We start from the raw sequence: 15792 nt of genomic DNA, 5'->3' as shown, positions 1-15792 counted from the left end.
CGACAAATATACGATGTATAACATAAATAATGAAAAAATAACATAATAATAACTAATTTATATAATTATTTTTGTTCTAATAAAGATTATTTATAGTGTTTTTTTTTTGTTCGTGAGTCTAGATTTGAGAGTCAACTTTCTTTTTAATTTATTATTCTTCTTTGACTACTTCATAGAATAAATGTATTTTTCGTTTTTCATCGAAGTTGATCCTTTTAAAGTATAATTTATAATTTTTTATAGTATTTTTTTATATACTCAATCTATTATATTATTCTTTTGAAAATTTAATTATTGTTCTTACTCTAATTTATTCTTTTCGTCTAATGTTCCAGTGCGATTGTCTTTTATCACAATCGTTTACAATGCACCACATCCATCAAATACCATCTCAAATTATATTCACTGATTCAGGTTTTAGTTACATGGATGTAAGCGTCCGACGAATGGGCAGTAAACTCTATTTTATCGAAGGATGGTTGGATCTACTCACATATTATGACCAACTTAATGGAATGTGGGTAAAGTCAGTTTTTTGGGAAGAGCTCGATTTTTTATTGAGGAATTATTTTCACGGAGCTTTGTAGGCCAAGTTCAAGTTCCATCCCTTTCATGCTTTCTACATCTGTCCAGAAATCTTCGAAGTGGAGCACATAATGAGATTGAATTTCCTCAATTTAAGTTCAGTTTTGGTAAATCCGTGTCAAACTCGGAGATGCAATTTCAACTATTGGTAATATATTCAAATTTTCTTATTTTAAACTTTTCGTAATTAAAATAATGTTATAACATGTTGTGATTTTTTTGTTCCAAAAATTACCGGCCTTCTTTTGCATCAATGCAATGCCATTGAGGAAAATAAATGTCAGTTTAGTTTCTCAGTGTGTCAATTCTATACCTTGCCACATATTTAACTATCTCACCTTCTTTCATAAATCTACCTAACAATTCCCCTCTTCTCCAGGATCATGAAACTCATCATAACTGGGATCTAACTGTTACCTGTTACAACCAAGCCCACAAACAATCCTAAACCCAAATAAGTGAACAAACCTAGCTGCCACTCAACGACATAAAGAACAAACCCGTTGCGCCGTCACGTACTCGCCATTAGAGTAGATTAATAAAAACGATTAATAACTACATTAGTATTGATACACTTAACACCAGATTAAGAAAAAACGAACAACACATGACATGTTACTTTTTTATTAATCAAATAATTATAATTTAAATTAATTTTAACAAAATAACTTAAAATTATAATTTTAATTTTATCACGTGCATAACACAGATTATTACACTTATTAATTAGTATGAAGTGTAGTTTACAAATATTTATTGACTTATTGTTGACTAGATCTTTGTTTTGTTGATTACCTAACGAGATTATTATCATTGATGTTTTTTCAATATTTATAAAATTTATTATGCTTCGATTTTTAACAAATTTGTAATCCAATTATCTTATTTTAGCTTTCTAAATTTAAACCCCTCTTTAATTTACTCTTGACACTTTTCTATTTTTATAATTTATTTTTTTAAACAAGAAGAATCAATTTAATCATATGAACCCAATGTTAAAGGAAAAAGTAATTCAAGGATCAATGTATGAAAACTAATTTAATAGTAAAAAAATAAAAAAGAATACTTGATGAGTTATGTTAGAATATAATTAGGTTTAATTAGTATTATTTAGTATATCTGAATATTTATTATTGGAGATTACGTCTTTATTATGATGATTCTTTTAGTATCTATAAATATCCTTTTATATTGTATCATTCCACACAACTTGAATACACTCAGTAATATACAAATTCTTTTACCAGTTTAGTCTTTTATTTCTAATATGGTATCAGAGTCATGGTATTCTCCTCGAAGAGGATAGGTTGTTTTCCTTGCGGTGAAATCACGTAGTTTTTACATTTTTTTTTCTATGTCATTCTTCTTTTCCTTTTGCCACTCATTTGATGCTTTTTCACCTCATCGACTAGCCTATTTTCTATGTTTTGTGTTTTTTAGAGTCGAATGATCAAACACCATTGTCATCCGCTGCTTACCTATTCTCATGAAGAAAATCATATAGTTTTTGCTTTCTTTCGGTAGTTCCATCTGCGTTCTCTTGTAGCAGTTCCGTCCGCGTTCTCTTGTGGAAGTTTCGTTTGTGTTCTCTCGTGGCAGTTTCGTCTGCGTTTTCTTGTGGCAGTTCCGTCTGCGTTTCGTTTGTGTTTCCTTGTGGCAGTTCCGTCTGCGTTTCTTTCCGACAATTCCGTCTGCACTTCCTTTAGATAGTGGCAGTTCCGTCTGCACTTCCTTCAGACAAGCGGCAGTTTCGTCTGCCCTTCCTTCAGACAAGCGGCAGTTCCATCTGCGCTTCCTTCCGATAGTTCGTCTGCACCCGTTTTATCAGTTTATGCAGTTTTTTTCCTCTTTATTTCGTTGTTTTAAATAAGTTTCAAACTCAAGTTTGAGGGGATGTTAGAATATAATTAGGATTAATTAGGATCAATTAGTATTATTTAGTATATCTGAATATTTATTATAGGAAATTACGTCTTTATTATTACGATTCTTTTAGAACCTATAAATACTCTTTTATATTATATCATTTCACACAACTTGAATACACTTAGTAATAAGTTAAATGAAATAAAAAATAATAAGAATTAGAGAAAATTCTACTCTCCTCCCCTAAGAGATGCTAAAATGACACTCCTCTCCTCTTTATTTTATAAATGTACATTCCTCTCCATTCTAACTTTTAAAAAACCTCCTTTTTAATACATTTTAAACTTTTTATGTTAACTAAGGTTAAATTTATCCATTTTTTAAGAAAAAATAAATTTTTTTTTTAAAAAAAATATCCATTAACAAAAATTTTATTTTTTATCATTAAATTTTGCTTACCAAAATATCCTTTAATAAATTATTCTTTTATTGATTAAATTGTATTTTTAAAAAAATTTAATAATTATATTTTTTTTCTAAAATACTCTTCAATAATTTTTTAATTATTAATTATAATTTTACCAAAATTTTCGTTAACAATTTTTTTATATTATTTTTCTATGTCAAATAGAATGTTTAATGTTAAATATATTTAAATTTACGTATGTAGCTGCAATTTTTGAAAAAAAATCTACAAAAATTTAAAAAATTATACTAAAAAGAATCAACAAATTTTTAAAAATAATGTTAAAATTTAAAAAATAACAACTTATATATAACAATCCAAACAAATAATTTAAAATTTGAAAATAACAACCTAAGCAAATAAATTTCTAGACTCAACGTATGAGTGCCATGTTAGCATATGAGCTCCTCCATTTATATTACTGAAAAAAACTACAAAAATTTAAAAAAATAATGTTATAAAAAAAATCAACAAATTTTTAAAAAATAGTGTTAAAGTTTAAAAAATAACAACCTAAATAAAATAATTTAAAATTTAAAAAATAACAACCTAAGTATAACAACCTAAACAAATAATAATTTATAATTTATAAATATAAATTTAAAAATTTCTAGTGACGACATCTAAGCAAATAAACTCCCAGACTCAACATTATAATGTAACATCCTTCCAGAAAGATACCTTGCTTAAGTCGGAGTATTTCTACCAGAAAGAACGTTACGTGACCTTTTCTAATATTAACTACTTAATTACTGAGCCTTTGTATCGATTTCGCATTTTAGTTTTAAGAAAATGCCAGAAAATTTTGTTTTTATTCATTCAAGACATGTATCAAAGATAAGCATTGTAAATAATAATAACAATCATATAAGTATTATTAATAGTAATTCTTATACATAAGAAGTCATATAAACCCAAATACAACACCTACTCCTCTGTTAAAATAAAACCTCAAATGACAAGAGCGAGGGGACTCTATGAAAGCTATTAAAACCGTAAAGAAAGCCTACTAATCGCCTGCAGCTTCAAATTATGTCTTCAAACCTGTGTCACTGAAAGGATGAAAAATTTGGAGGTGAGAACCAAACCACATGTTCTCAGTAGAGGTCGAGAATGCCGTGAAAGTAAAGAATAAAGCGCAAATAGTTAATTTCATTCAGAGACATCTAAAAGAAAATTAACCATTTTTTTTAAAGCATTAGTTAATTCTTCAAAATCCTAGACCCATATTTTCTTTATAAAACTCTTAAAAGTTTCCTAGACTGTATAAATGACCAATCTGTTCCAAGCATAGGTTCATTAAGTCTATGTTGAACCAGTTTGATTTTTCATAATTTACTAGACCATAACATAAAAGAAGTTACCTACGCGGTATAAATGATCATCCTGCTCCAAGCATAGGTTCATTAAGTCTATGCTGAACCAGTCAAATACTTTATACAGAACTAGACCTCAAACGTATTAGTCACGGCCTCAGGCCCAAACAACTCAATCAACATTCAATCACCACAATCCAAACAATCAGTTACAAACACAGGTAATGAGGTTCAAACACAATCAAGAACAATTACATCAAGTATAGCAATTAGCAATTAAATAGAATTATTCACTTAGGCAGACAAATTACAATATACACACCCAAACAATGTCACATAGATGCATATGATGAATGTCTAGTCCTAGTGCAGGCCATGAGCTCATGTGTCGGTTAGCACCTACATTCCCGACATTTATCCGGTCACGAGTTCACGATTTTTTGAATACGATTTTCCGTTCAAATAAATGCGCATATAATTATTAGCAGCTCTATTGAGACAGCCTCTGCTTTCTACTCGCAGGAAATATACTCTTGGGAACGGAAAATTGCTGTAGGTATCCTAGTTTCTCTACAGAAGCTCTTGGGTTGCTTTAAGCAACAGATAAATAAATAAATATTATCTCTTGGGTTGCATTAAGCAACAAATTAGCAAACAATATCTCTTGGGTTGCCTCAAGCAACAAACAAACATCTCTTGGGTTGCTTCAAGCAACAAACAAATAAACAAATATCTCTTGGGTTGCCTCAAGCAACAGATAATCATACCATAAGTACTTTACTCTTTCCTTTTTCTTTCAAATTGCAAGTACGCAAGCGGGACAAGACCCACGCCCTTGCCAACAATCTCGTATACCAAATAATCTTTTCTTAAAAGAATAATTGAAATTATTATCATTAAATAAGCTTTAAATATTGATTTTGATTAAATCATTATACTTTTATAAAAATTTGGACATAATCTCCTTTAAAAATAAGACTTAGCCACCCTTATGGGTCCCAACCAAACAATTTACCAAACTCTTTTCAACCTCTCCAATATCAAACCAATTCAGAATCAAACAAATTCTAACATTGAATCATCCCTATGACGCTAAGGTTCATCTTTTATTTTATGAACTCATAACTCTCACTCAGACATTCTCAACACTCTATCTTCTTTTATGTTTTTAATATAGCAAATAAACTCGGAATTGCGCAAATTTTATGTCCAGGCGTTCATCTTAAAATAAGCTTTATAACAAACCAAAGATCATAATTTTCTGATTTCTCTAGTCTTAGAAATAAAGGAAAAACCGTGACTGCTCTGCAGTGCGTAAAACCAGAAAAATAGTAACATCATGTGATATTCAAAATTCAATATAAAATCCAAGTTAAATCCAATGACTTTAAAAATTAATATAGTTTAATTTCACTCATCCAGGTTTCTTTTCCAATTGGTCCCAGGTCAATATCATTTTTAATGAAGAAGTTATATAACCTAGAAGTTGACTAATTTTCTGCAGAATTCTGTTTTAAAACATAATGAACTTATCTTCTTCCAAGTCCCACAACTTGCTCATTAAAACATGGATAGCCCTGAAATTTAAGTCACATATGCTAAACATACTTAATTTTCACTTCCAATTAGTTTCACCTCGATATCCAACCAGGTTCAAAAGTTATAAACTCCCAAATTTACTGATTTAAGAAAACAGAATCTGGCCTTTACTGCATAATGTATCGTATTTCAAAAATTCGTATCTTTTAAACCGCAAGTTCAACCGTTCTGAAATATTACGACATTAAAATAATAGGACTAAAGTTTTATTTAAAATTAGTTTCGCTTCAAAATTCAATTCGGAACATTCACAGCAGAGCCAACAAGTTACTGCTGTTCCAAAAATTCTGCAGTAAAAATCAGATCCCACAACCATTACTCAAAAATTCACCATAAATCTTATATTTAATGAAAAGGTCTCAAACTCTCCAATTCAGTCCCAATTATTCCCAAGTTTAACCAGGACTTGGTTTAACGCAATTCCGATCATCACAGAATTAGTTACCATCTTTCAAAGTTACTGTTTTCACTTAAAGGTAATGCAGAAAATTAGATTTTACGGCTTAACTTTGAAAAATCATAACTAAATCTTCAGTTAATACGAAACCTTCAAATTTAAATCCTAACAACTACACTTGTTAAAGTTTACTCAGATTTTAATCTCATACCATTTCGATCGCTAGCAAATTACTAGGCTGTCCTCAAAGTAACCATTCTATTTTGAAAACCAGATTCTTAATAATAGTTTAGTCTTTTAGGCCCTAATTCTTCAACAATTCTCAATTCAGTATCAAATATATCAAATGATTATCTTAGTCTCAACCATTTATATATAATCAGTCAAAACCACAATCCTCTACTAATCTCAAGTCACTTTCACAGCCATAGCAATATACCAAACAACCATTTCAACAACCAACAATCAATAATTCGATCATCTACCATACATAATTACAATTGATTCAATCACAGCACCAAGCACAATCGCAATCACAATCCAACATTCATATAATTAATTATTTACTCACAGCTATTAATACTATTTGCAGTTATTCAGTAAACCTTGTTGGCATTCCTAAATTAAAATCATTTTAAACCCCCTACCTCGATGTTGCAATTACAAGAAACCGGAGACAGAATTGCGGCGAGACAGCTGGCTAGACCCCTATTAGTCACGCAACCGTTTCAGCCAAGAAAGCAGCGGCACTGCATCTCAGCACAACTGGGACAACAGTAGCATTAGCTTCCACAACAATGACCATGGTTGCAGTGAAATGAAGATTTTGAATTCAACGGAATCGAAAGGCAGAAACAGCTCTGGTAATTTAAAACGGAGCACAGGCCAAAGTTGAATTAAAACAAGAACAAGCAGTTTAATAAGAAATTGGCAGAATAGGGCGTGCAATTGGAGCAGAAATAAGGGGAAAAGGCTAACCCAGGCCAATGGATGTTAATCCTAATTAGAGCGAAAACAGGGCAGCAGTGATTCCCAGCAATCCTTCCTGGTGGTTCCAGCAGCAGCAACTCCCCGCCAGTGGCTCCATTCCACAGCAACTCCAACAGTCAGAAGAATGAGCACTAGAAGTAGAAACAACTGTGTCTATGGCAACTCCAAATTGTTAGGAGTAGCGTATAGGCAGTTAGTAGTTAGTGGCTTGGCACCAATTCTGTTATCTGAGTTCTGTTATCTGAGCTGTCAATCAGTTAGGAATGTAGCTAGGAATATGGTGAGCTGGCATCAGTTTGTTACAGCCCTCACTATGTATAAATAGCAGATCACAGCTCAGTTTAGACTCACTTCTGTAACCCTAATTTCTAGAACTCTCTCTCTCAAATTCTGGAATTCTCTATGACTCTCACAACACTCTAACATCTTCTTCTACTTCGTTCTTCTTTTCATCTGGTTCTCTGATACCTTTCATGGTATCAGAGCATCCGGTTCTGATCCATGGCTGACACCAGTGTCACCGTCACTTCCGCAGCAGCCTCCGCAACAACAACAAACAACACAGTTCGCACATCTATCAACACTGTAGCCTTGAAGCTAGATGAGAATAATTTCGCTCCATGGAAGCACCAAGCCCTTACGTTCATCAAATCCAACGGTCTCAAGGATCACTTGAACCAGAAGAAAATTCCATGCCGATATGCCTCTGAAGAAGACAGAATTGCAGATAATGAAACGCAAGAATTTCTGGAATGGGAGCAAGACGATCAATTTCTGATTTCGTGGTTCCTTGCATCGATTGATCCAGCCTTTTCGAGTCAGGTAACAAACTGTGAGTATGCGTATGAAATCTGGAATAACCTAGAGGAGTATTTTGCAAAAAGGTTGAAGTCGAAGGTGAAACAACTAAAGGCACAAATCAAAACTGTGAAACTACAAGGATCTGCAACCGAATACATGTCTAGACTCAAGAAAATCACAAATGTTCTCTCTACCCTAGGATCACCACTTTCCAATGAAGAATTTGTGGATGCAGTTACTCAGGGACTCAACGAAGACTATAGCACGTTTATCATGATGATCTCAGCTAGAGCTGAAAGTGTCACTGAAAGCGAAGTTGAAGCTCAACTCCTAAGCCAAGAAGAACTAGTCGAGAGGTTCAAGAAAATAGAACTTGGCACAATCCAGGTCAACCTAACTCAAGGAGGAGAAAGTCACTCACAAATAAGACCTCAACACTATCAGCATAAAGATCAGTCACCAATGTCGTACAACAGCCAATACAACAATTCACAATCCTACACCAATAGCTACAATCAAGGTAGAGGTCAACCCTTTCAATCTAGAGGAAGATTCAGAGGTAGAGGGTCCTATAGAGGTGGCAGATATGGTTTTCAACATAACAGAGTGGTGTGTCAGCTCTGTGGACGGCCTGGTCACACGGTGTGGGAGTGCTATCATCGCTTCAATGAAAACTATCAAAATCCAAATGCTGCAGCCACAGTCACACATCCGACACCTCCTTCAACTGCATTTCATCAGCCCCAGCCACCGCCGCAGGCTACGGTACTACTAGTTGCAGCACCACCTTTCACTCCATTAACAGACAAGGCCTGGTACCTAGATACGGGGGCTTCTCACCACCTGACCTTCGATGGGAACAATTTGATCACAGGCTCAGAGTATGAGGGCACAAATCAAGTATTCACAGGTAATGGCCAAGGTATGAACATTTCTAGTATTGGCAAAACTGCTCTAATTTCAGCCTCAAATTCTCATTCCTACTTTAAACTGCTCAATCTACTTCATGTTCCTTCAATCTCCAAAAATCTCATTAGTGTAGCCAAATTTGCCTTTGACAACCAAGTCTTCTTTGAATTCTGGCCATTTGACTGCTTTGTGAAATCCCAGGAGACTAGGGAGACGCTTCTCAAAGGCTCTCTTAGGCAAGGGTTATATCAATTTGATGATATTGGAGTCATGGCCAAAGCCACTCAAAATAATCCTACACCAAATTCTTTGAATTCTGGCCATTTGACTGCTTTGTGAAATCCCAGGAGACTAGGGAGACGCTTCTCAAAGGCTCTCTTAGGCAAGGGTTATATCAATTTGATGATATTGGAGTCATGGCCAAAGCCACTCAAAATAATCCTACACCAAAACCTAGTACCACGAACCACATCAATAAGCCTACTGCACATAAACTCAATCATTTAGCCTCTACCAACTACAACACCATACACAACTCTACCTCAGAGTCAGAATCAGGAATGGAAAAATTCATGAAAACTGATGTTGTTTCTGCTGACAAGACTCATGTTGCTTACACCACTGAAGTCTGTCCAACTACTGTGAATATTATGACTGAAAAGCCTGCAAGCAACTTAGGACCAGTTGAGGGTACTTCTAGAGTAAAACCAGTGTCTGTATTTGATGTTTGGCATAGAAAGCTAGGACATCCAGCCACACACATTGTACATAAAGTAATGAAATTGTGTAATATTGCTAGTAATAAATTCAATAAAAATGGTCCTCTTTCAATCATAAAAAATCTCTGTAGTGCATGCTATCATGGAAAACACCATAATTTACCTTTTTCTGATTCAACAACAACTTACTCTCAGCCTCTAGAACTAGTATTCTCAGATATTTGGGGACCAACCCCCATGATCAGCAGTTCAGGATACAGATATTACATTGTTTTCATTGATGCAGCAACGAAGTACTCATGCATTTATCTTTTGCATAACAAGGCTCAAGCACATCAAGCCTTTTTGCAATATAAATTGCTCTTTGAAAATAAAACAGGTTGTAAAATCAAAACACTACAGACAGATAATGGAAAGGAGTACACCTCTCATGCCTTCACAAAGACACTAATGCAACATGGGATTGCACATAGAATGAGTTGTCCCTATACTCATGAGCAAAACGGGAGCGCTGAACGGAAACATAGACATATAACAGAGATGGGTCTCACTCTCCTATCCCAAGCCTCAATGCCGCTAAAATTTTGGATGAAGCCTTTCTTACAGCCACTCACATCATAAACCGACTGCCCTCACCTGTTACTCACCAAAAATCACCGTATGAGCTTATACACAAGCAACTACCTGACTATACAGCTCTTAAGACCTTTGGCTGCTCCTGCTATCCCCAGCTAAGACACTATCAGCCCCACAAGTTTGCCTTTAAGACCTCAAAGTGCCTATTCCTTAGCTACTCACCCTTCCACAAAGGATACAAGTGCCTAACCCAAGCTGGTAAAATCCTGATCTCCAGACATGTGATATTTGATGAGACTGAATTCCCCTTCCCTGTCCTATTTTCAAACTTTACCAATGACCAAATCCCTACCTGTGCTGTACCACATCAGCCCCACACCACATCAACCCAGTTCTTTAGACCTGCTCCACACCCAACAACCCCTGCCCTTCAGCTCACAGCGCAGTAACCTCAACTCAGCACCATTCCCCTTCCTTCACACCCACCCTGTTCTAACCCAGCAGCTAGTGCACCCTCACCAACTCCCCCTTCCAACTCTCCCACCTTATAGCACACAACCAATACTACTGATGTTGATTCTTATTCATTATCTAATAATACAGATATTTGCTCTTCTACTGCTGTGTTTCCCTCTTGTTCTGATGCAGGGTTAACTGAGACAAATGATCAGTCAGCACCCACTCGGATGCACCCCATGATCACTAGGTCACGCGCAGGTATCTTCAAGCCAAAAGTGTATCATCTTCAACTCCAGAGTTCTTTACTGGACCTCACTGAGACTGAACCTGCCACGGTTGCTCAAGCACTATCCTCACCACACTAGAAGGCTGCCATGGATGAGGAATTTGGTGCATTGATGAAGAAAAATACCTGGCGATTGGTCCCTGAGACTGCTGACACAAAAACAATTGGGTGCAAATGGGTGTTTCGAGTCAAACGGCAGGCTGATGGAAAGGTGCAAAAGTACAAGGCAAGGTTGGTTGCAACGGGTTTTCATCAGAGAGAAGGATTGGACTATGATCAGGTGTTCAGCCCAGTAGCTAAACCTGCTACCGTAAGGACAGTTCTCGCAGTTGCCATGACAAAGGGCTGGAAGGTTCGGCAGTTTGACTTTAACAATGCATTCCTCAATGGGGACTTGCATGAGACGGTCTATATAGTGCAACCAGAAGGCTATGAGCACGGGTCTGGTGTGGTATGTAAACTAGAGAAGGTACTCTATGGGCTGAAACAAGCCCCACGAGCCTGGTACCTCAAGCTCAGCAGCACCTTATTCAGCTTTGGGTTTACCAGTACAACCTCGGATCCATGTCTCTTTGTGCGTTCCTGCTCGATGTCCACCACTTATCTCCTGGCCTATGTAGATGACATTCTCGTCACGGGCACCAATGCCACTGAAATTGAAAGCTTAATTCAACAGTTGCATGCGGTATTCACCCTCAAAGATCTAAGAGAAATAAGCTTCTTTCTCGGGGTCGAAGTGGTCAGGGACTCGCCGGATTCCCTTCTTCTCAAACAGTCCAAATACATCAAAGAGCTTCTAGGAAGAGCCAACATGCCAGATGCCAAACCAATGCCGACTCCTATGCTCAGCAGTCCCAAGCTCACAGCAAGCATGGGATCTCCCTTCGAAAATCCCTCATTATACAGATCTGTGGTAGGGGGCTTCAGTATGCTACCATTACCAAACCTGAGATTGCTTATTCTGTCAGCAAGGTGTCCCAATACATGCATGCTCCATCAGATCTGCACTGGAAAGCAGTTAAGCGGATTCTTCGCTACCTGGCCGGGACAACTGACCTAGGGTTACAGATCCACAAGAGCGACACCTTAAGAATCATGGCTTTCAGTGATTCTGACTGGGCCACAGACACTGATGATCGCAAGTCCGTATCAGGATACTGTGTTTTCCTTGGCACGAATTTAGTTACCTGGTCAAGTAGGAAGCAGCGAACAGTCTCAAGGTCCATCACGGAGGCTGAATTTCGGGCGTTAGCTGATGCTATGACAGACACAATTTGGTTGCAAAAGTTACTACTAGAGATGCGCTTACCACCTGGCCCAGCACCCACAATGTTCTGTGACAACCAAAGCACAATACTGATGACCCGAAATCCAGTTCTCCACAGTCGATCAAAATATTTTGAGATAGATCTTCACTTTGTACGGAACAGAGTAGTGCAGCAACTAGCTCATGTAGTTCACATACCCTCACAAGATCAGCTTGCGGATATACTGACTAAGCCACTGTCGCAGGCAGCTTTCCACAGTCTCAGGCCAAAGCTTCGGGTTGCCACAGACACACCAAGACCTCCTGTAAGTTCAAGGGAGGATTTCAGTGAGACTATACCAGGGAAGCAGCACCCCTCAGGTTAAGGGAGGATGTTAGGAGTAGCGTATAGGCAGTTAGTAGTTAGTGGCTTGGCACCAATTCTGTTATCTGAGTTCTGTTATCTGAGCTGTCAATCAGTTAGGAATGTAGCTAGGAATATGGTGAGCTGGCATCAGTTTGTTATTTGTTACAGTATGTATAAATAGCAGATCACAGCTCAGTTTAGACTCACTTCTATAACCCTAATTTCTAGAACTCTCTCTCTCAAATTCTGGAATTCTCTATGACTCTCACAACACTCTAACATCTTCTTTTACTTCGTTCTTCTTTTCATCTGGTTCTCTGATACCTTTCACAAATCAACGGCAACAGTGGCAACAGTGACACCAGCCCCTCCTTTGCGTGCAGAGGCGATAGTGATGGCTAGGGTTCTATGGAAGTGCCTCTTCCTGATGGCGGGTTGAACAGTGGCGACGGCCATGGAAGTTTAACGACGGCGGTGAAACGCGGCGGTGACAGTGAGGAACGGCGGTGATATGGCTCCAACAGCGCACCATCTTTCTCCCTCTTGCCCTCCACTTCTCCCACACTCTCCTATATGACAGCAACAGCAGCGACGCTGCCTGTGTTACCCACCAGCGCTGCTTTCCCCTTCCCCTTTTCCCTATGCGTCTCGCTCTCTCTCGATCTCTCTTTCCTTGTTTTCTCTGATTTCTTTCTTCTCTGTGTTGATAAGTTTATGTGTGGAGGGTGTTCACCCGTGAATGAATGGTGGGGAGAAAAGAAGCGTGGAGGAATAAGGGAGGGGTTAGTGTACCGTATATGTGTGTGTGACTAATTGGGTGAGGAGTATACGTGTTACACAATAATGATACGTAAAAATAAGAAACATAGATTAAAATTACAATAAAACATATACGATTAACATACGAATTTTACATAATATTTAAAATAAAAGAGAAAATTTAGATTTAAATATATTACTATAAAATTATTTTAGAAACATATATAATTTTATTTACCAACATACCAATGAGTCAAATAATTATTTTTAATTTAAATTATAAAATAAACTTACTAATCACAACTTATAAAATACAGTTAACTCAAAATATCAATTACCTATATTAAATTATATGACTTTTCATTATTTTTTTATCATAATTTTAATTTTAATTTATATAAAATAATTAGTTGAGGCATTAGTGATGGCTAGGGTTCGATGAAAGTGGCTCTCCTTGGTGGTGGCTTGTACAACAGTTGTGACCGTTGGGGGTTCACCCAGCAATGCCTCCTCCGATGGCGACGGCTGGGGTTCTAACAGCGGCAGTAGCGAGACTTCTCTCCTTCTCTCGCCTGTGTCACCCTCCCACTCCTGTATGACAACTACGGCAGCTTTGGTGGAAGTGATGCCCACCGGTGTTGCTCCCCCCTTCCCCTCTTCCCTCTGCATCTCGTTCTCTCTCGATCTCTCTTCCCCTGTTTTCTCTGATTTCTTTCTTCTCTGTGTTGATAAGTTTATTTGTGTGGAGGGTGTTCATCCGTGAATGAATGGTGGGGAGAAAAGAAGCGTGGAGGAATAAGGGAGGGGTTAGTGTACCGTATATGTGTGTGTGACTAATTGGGTGAGGACTATACGTGTTACACAATAATGATACGTAAAAATAAGAAACATAGATTAAAATTACAATAAAACATATACGATTAACATACGAATTTTACATAATATTTAAAATAAAAGAGAAAATTTAGATTTAAATATATTACTATAAAATTACTTTAGAAACATATATAATTTTATTTACCAACATACCAATGAGTCAAATAATTATTTTTAATTTAAATTATAAAATAAACTTACTAATCACAACTTATAAAATACAGTTAAACTCAAAATATCAATTACCTATATTAAATTATATAACCTTTCATTATTTTTCTATCATAACTTTAATTTCAATTTATATAAAATAACTAGTTATAATCAAAATTGTGCATAAATACTAATTGACTTAAAATTAAAGTATTTATCAAAATCAATTTAATCATTCCTAATAAATTAATCTTTAAGGGCTCAAATTAATAGAATAAACCACATTTATTCATAATAGAAATTTCTTAAATTTAATTATATAAAATAACCAATTATAAGAATTTACACAAAAATATTAATTAACTTAACTCCAAATATTAATAAAACTAATTTAATTATTTTTAATTGTTCAGTTTATAAAATAAAGAGTTCAAATTAATAATAAGTCATAACTTATTCATAATAAAAATTACTTAAATTAAATTGTACAATTCTTTCTTAATTTTCAATTACTAAAATTCTACAAAATATTCCATTATAATAAAGTTACTAAAGAATATTAATTGGTTCAAAATAAAATTATCTCTGAATTTATTTAATTATTTCTAACAAAATAATTTCTAAAATTACAAAATTTAAACTTAACAAGATAAAATCACAATTTATTTATATTTAGGTTTTAAAAAATGCGAGATGTTATATATGAGCGCCACGTCAGTCGTCAGCATATGAGCTTCCCATTCAGTGGCGGAGCTTAGTTCAGACAAAGGGGGGCTATGGCCCCCCCAAACTTTTTATAAAAAATTTAGTAGTACTTTTTCAAAAAATAAAAAATAATTCAATTGACTTAAATACTTTACTATGACTTAAAGTATCTAATAAGTTCAATAAACAACACTCTCTTTATCTTTAAGTTCAAATATAAAAATTAGATATTTTTATTTATTTAATTTAATATTATTTTATATTTTACTATTTATATAATTTAATTTTTTATATGATAAAAAATAATAGAATATTCAATAAATATTAATATTATTGTATTTGTATAAATTGATAAAAAAATTCAATAATTATAAATTTTAATATTTGTCCTTCTAACTTCTTTACATATTTTACAGGATATATATTTAAATTTTTATATAAAATAATAATAAAAAATCAAAGAATTGATACATTTTTTAAGAGGAAGACTAATATTTAAGAAGGAGAACATATAACTTTTACAATATCAACACCTGTAGATAGTTCTTCTACTTTAATGAATTACCAAGAAAGTGAGATATAACTTTCAAAAATTCAAAAAGTTACATCTGATGACTTTAACCTTAACTTTTTGGAACGAGATCTTGAAAAATGGCTTTAAATTTGACAGTATCACCCAAATCAAAGAGATGAGATTAGACGAGCTTATCTTAAATG

General features: G+C 35.1%; 1 long non-coding RNA gene across 1 annotated transcript; it reads right to left on the bottom strand.

The window, feature by feature from the left end:
- LOC110271244 lies at window positions 3726–7385 on the bottom strand. The gene is made up of 2 exons (XR_002361743.1): window positions 6877–7385; window positions 3726–3969 (listed from the first exon to the last, which is right to left on the bottom strand). It is a non-coding gene; the product is annotated as an uncharacterized LOC110271244 (long non-coding RNA).

Source organism: Arachis ipaensis, chromosome B04 (genome assembly GCF_000816755.2).
Source record: "Arachis ipaensis cultivar K30076 chromosome B04, Araip1.1, whole genome shotgun sequence".
NCBI lineage: Eukaryota > Viridiplantae > Streptophyta > Magnoliopsida > Fabales > Fabaceae > Arachis > Arachis ipaensis.
Note: the sequence above shows the minus strand (reverse complement) of the source record. Positions and strands in the feature narration are given on the sequence as shown.